Source organism: Bos indicus, chromosome 14 (genome assembly GCF_029378745.1).
Source record: "Bos indicus isolate NIAB-ARS_2022 breed Sahiwal x Tharparkar chromosome 14, NIAB-ARS_B.indTharparkar_mat_pri_1.0, whole genome shotgun sequence".
In the NCBI taxonomy this organism is placed as follows: Eukaryota; Metazoa; Chordata; class Mammalia; order Artiodactyla; family Bovidae; genus Bos; species Bos indicus.
The window spans coordinates 53,650,540-53,655,983 of record NC_091773.1 but is presented as its reverse complement, the minus strand read 5'-3'; positions in this window follow the sequence as shown (position 1 = coordinate 53,655,983).

Here is a 5,444-nt window from a genome sequence, read left to right as displayed (position 1 = left end):
TTGAACAATGGAAGATGTGTGTCTGTGAGGTTGCTGAGACAATTGTAAAAACCTGAAACCACAAAAAGAAAGCCCAAGGTATCCTTAATTGACCTTGTTTGTTCCTTGGATTACTGATTAAGCCAACTATCTGGAGGATATTAAGTCATCATGGCAAGTAAAAGAGATTATAAGAAATACCAAATCTTAAGTTCTCTGTCAGAAAATTCTCTTCTGATATCATTTCATTGGTCTAAATAAGTCATGTAGCCAAGCATAGACAAATAATCACTCAAAAGATGAAACACATATCAGGGCATAATTATAAAACCTAGCACTAACCTTTTACTTCCTCTCTCCCTCTTTTAACCCCTTAAACCTACTGACCACTTACCCAGTCAAAATTTCTATTGCAGAGTTTGTTAAGATCACATTGATTATCCACATATTCTCTTTTATGGAGCACCTATTTTTTGCAGTTAGGTTGAATTGAGGTGATATGTGTCCAACTGAAACAATTAAGAGCCATTTCATCTCTCATCTCCACCTTCTGTGTTCCAAATGTTGAGATGGTGGAACCAAAAGAAGGGTAGAATGTGGAGATCTAAGTCACCATATTTGAGTAACTGGTCTGACCTACAACAGATTTTGTGTGAATAAGAAATAAACCTTTCTTGTCTAACAACACTGTGATTTCAAGATGTATGGGTTACCATCACAATCCATCGCTTAAATTGACTAATTCATCTGCCCTCCCCTGTGAACTTTTATCACTTAAGTTTCTCTGATAAAAATATCAATAGATACGTATTCTACTTGGCATTAATAGCACTCTGCTATTAACAAGGCTTCCTGATAGCTCAGTTGGTAAAGAATCTGCCTGCAATGAGGGAGACCCTGATTTGATTCCTTGGTCGGGAAGATCTACTGGAGAAGGGATAGGCTACCCACTCGAGTATACTTGAGCTTCCCTTGTGGCTCAGCCAATAAAGAATATGCCTGCAATGTGGGAGACCTGGATTTGATCCCTGGGTAGAGAAGATATCCTGGAGAAGGAAAAGGCTAACCACTCCAGGAAAACACATAGAGTTCTATTTCTCATTTTAACTTATTCTTCTTTGCCCAACCCAGTTTACCAAAGTTACACAAAAGGTACAAGATGACTTCACTGCCAAAGTAAACACTACTAACAATAGTAAATGCCCCAATATAATGAAAATATTCTCTCTTTTTTATTATAAAAAATTAAAATACGTGTCCAAGTATGTATATATAATTTATGTTCTCATTTATGTTTGTTTTCAATAAGTTTCAATAAGTAGTATTTTATTCATATTATACTGGAAATCTATTTAATTTCTAATATATAAGATTTCTATTATTTTGAATATTTTGTCTGCATATTGTTTTCAACAAATGCACACACATAACAAACAGCCAAATATTTGTACATCCCTTTTTTTTTTTTTAAGACTATGTATCTCAATCTGTCTCAGTATTTTCTTCCTCCAGAAGACAAATGTAGCAGACACTATTAGTGGTTTCAGTTCAGTTCACTCACTCAGTCCTGTCAGACTCTTTGCAACCCCATGAATCACAGCACGCCAGGCCTCCCAGTCCATCACCAACTCCCAGAGTTCACTCAAACTCATGTGCATCGAGACAGTGATGACATCCAGCCATCTCATCCTCTCTGGTCCCCTTCTCCTCCTGCCTCCAATCCCTCCCAGCATCAGGGTCTTTTCAAATGAAGTTTCAGCTTCAGCATCAGTCCTTCCAATGAACACCTAGGACTGATCTCCTTTAGGATGGCCTGCTTGGATCTTCTTGCAGTCCAAGGGACTCTCAAGAGTTTTCTCCAACACCACAGTTCAAAAGCATCAATTCTTCGGCACTCAGCTTTCTTCACCGTCCAACTCACATCCATACATGACCAATGGAAACACCATAGCCTTGACTAGACAGACCTTTGTTGGCAAAGTAATGTCTCTGCTTTTGAATATGCTATCTAGGTTGATCATAACTTTCCTTCCAAGGAGTAAGCGTCTTTTAATTTCATGGCTGCAATCAACATATGCAGTGATTTTGGAGACCTCCAAAATAAAGTCTGACACTGTTTCCACTGTTTCCCCATAAAGTATAAATCCCCTGGTTCCTTCTTGCGACAGAATCCCATTATCATTTAGGTGACTCATGGTATGCTGACCCTACTCCCAGCTCCAGTTATGAATTCTGATTCAGTTCAGTTCAGTTCAGTCGCTCAGTCGTGTCCGACTCTTTGTGACCGCGACCGTGTGGACTGCAGTAACGCCAGGTCTCCCTGTCCATCACCAACTCCCAGAGTTTACTCAAACTCATGTCCATTGACTTGGTGATGCCATCCAACCATCTCATCCTCTGTTGTCCCCTTCTCCTCCCACCTTCAATTTTTCCCACCATCGGGCTCTGTTCAAATGAGTTAGCTCTTCACATCAGGTGGCCAAAGTATCGGAGTTTCATCTTCAGCATCAGTCCTTCCAATGAACATACAGGACTGATCTCCTTTAGGATGGACTGGTTGGATCTCCTTGCAGTCCAAGGGACTCTCAAGAGCCTTATCCAATACCACAGTTCAAAAGCATCAATTCTTCAGTGCTCAGCTTTCTTTATAGTCCAACTCTCACATACTTATATGACTACTGGAAAAACCATAGCCTTGACTAGATGGACCTTTGTTGGCCAAGTAATGCCTCTGCTTTTTAATATGCTGTCTAGGTTGGTCATAACTTTCCTTCCAAGGAGTTCAGTTCATTTCAGTTGCTCAGTCATGTCTGACTCTTTGCGACCCCATGAATCGCAGCACGCCAGGCCTCCCTGTCCATCACGAACTCCTGGAGTTCACCCACCCAGACTCACGTCCATTGAGTCAGTGATGCCATCCAGCCATCTCATCCTCTGTCGTTCCCTTCACCTCCTACTCCCAATCCCTCCCAGCATCAGAGTCTTTTCCAATGAGTCAACTCTTCACATGAGGTGGCCAAAGTACTGGAGTTTCAGCTTTAGCATCATTCCTTCCAAAGAAATCCCAGGGCTGATCTCCTTCAGAATGGACTGGTTGGATCTCCTTGCAGTCCAAGGGACTCTCAAGAGTCTTCTCCAACACCACACTTCAAAAGCATCAATTCTTCGGCACTCAGCCTTCTTCACAGTCCAACTCTCACATCCATACATGACCACAGGAAAAACCATAGCCTTGACTAGACGAACCTTTGTTGGCAAAGTAATGTCTCTGCTTTTGAATATGCTATCTAGGTTGGTCATAACTTTCCTTCCAAGGAGTAAGCGTCTTTTAATTTCATGGCTGCAGTCACCATCTGCAGTGATTTTGGAGCCCAAAAAAATAAAGTCTGATGCTGTTTCCACTCTTTCCCCATCTATTTCCCATGAAGTGATGGGACCGGATGCCATGATCTTCGTTTTCTGAATGTTGAGCTTTAAGCCAACTTTTTTACTCTCTGCTTTCACTTTCATCAAGAGGCTCTTTAGTTCCTCTTCATAAGGGTGGTGTTATCTGCATATCTGAAGTTATTGATATTTCTCCCGGCAATCTTGATTCCAGCTTGTGCTTCATCCAGCCCAGCATTTCTCACAATGTATTCTGCATAGAAGTTAAATAAGCAGGCTGACAATATACAGCCTTGACGTACTCCTTTTCCCATTAGGAACCAGTCTGTTAATCCATGTCCAGTTCTAACCGTTGCTTTCTGACCTGCATACAGATTTCTCAAGAGGCAGGTCAGGTGGTCTGGTATTCCCATCTCTTGAAGAGTTTTCCACAGTTTATTGTGATCCACACAATCAAAGGCTTTGGCAGAAACACATGTTTTTCTGGAACTCTCTCTCTTTTTTGATGTTCCTGTGGAGTTGGCAATTTGATCTCTGGTTCCTCTGCCTTTTCTTAATACCAGCTTGAATATTTGATTTTCTAAGTGAATTATGTGCTTACAACCCTATACTAGTGAATGATTTGGAGATGTGCTTGTATTCTGAGTCTTCTAAGCAGACATGAGGCAATATCAGCTGGGAGTAATCTGGGTAAAATATCTTCACTCCACGGAGTAAATGCACACTTTTTACAATTTATATACATTCTATTGGATGTCTTGCATATATCCTGCCATCTTGACACCAAACTAATATAAAGCCAACATTTGGAAAGGGCAAAAATAGGACAATCAGAGAAAAACTGAAGACAGCAAGAATGAATCTTGTCTGTAGCCAAAGATTAGTCACTTACACTAGGCTTAATTTTAGTTTCCTCATTTTAAGTGAAGATAATTATAAAGACTAAATTATAAGATTTCTAGATATACTTAGTTTTGTATAATATGAGAAAATGAACATACTGTAGTGCCTGGAACATACTTGGAACTAACTAAATTACTATTTAAGGTGAAAAGATATCTTTTTATTATATTTATTATAGTGACAAAAAACAGTTTAAAATTATTTCAAAATATTTTCTTTTGGAAGAAAATGCATTACATGTTTTAAAGTAACACATTAAATACTATTATAAATTTTTTAAAAGAATATTTTGTTAATTTTTTATTACAAATGCCCCTTCAGTTATTGAGAGATAATGAGTAAATGAACAAATATAAATATTTATTATCTTGAACACAGATATGACTAGAGATACTATGATAACTTTGAACTGTAGAAAAGAAAATGTTGTCAGTGGGTGTCTAACACACAAATCTTATGACAAAGATATTTCTATTTCTTTTGCAAGGAGCAGCTGCATACATTAAATTCAATAGCAGAGATCTATATTTAAATATAAGTTACCAGATAATCTAAAATAAGGGCAGTTACCAGAAGGAATGTTCAATATATTTTCTACTCTTTTGTTCATAAACTTTTAATGAGATTTTCTTGGGGCATGACAGACAAATTTTCTAAATTTGTGAAGAATGTCTGAATATGTGAATATAGAGTTATCATCACTGTGCAGGAATGATCATAGACTTATATGATCATAGATTTATATCTCTTTTTTTCTAACAGAATATTTATACCTTGGTTTGCTTCTTTATAAATTAGTTTAATATTTGCGTCATAGAACTGCCAAAATTCAAAACCTTAGGAAGAATTTGAACAGTTGCTATAATAATTTAGCTGTTCATTAAATATTTACCTGAATTTCTTTCTTTCTGTTTTTGTTATCATTGTTGCTTGTTTGTTGTCTCCCTTACCATATAGTAAGGAGCGAGCTCTGTTTTCTGAAGCTGAGGTTTGTTGTACCATAAGAACAAGCCTGGCTTTAAATCATCGTGTTCTCAGGCATCTTGCAAAGTTCAACAGTGACTCACACTTAGTGCACATAGGAATCATATGAGCAGTTTGCTAAAACAGTCTGATATCTGGATCTACTACACTTTGCATTTTAAATAAGTATCCTAGACAACACCAAAGCAGGAAAT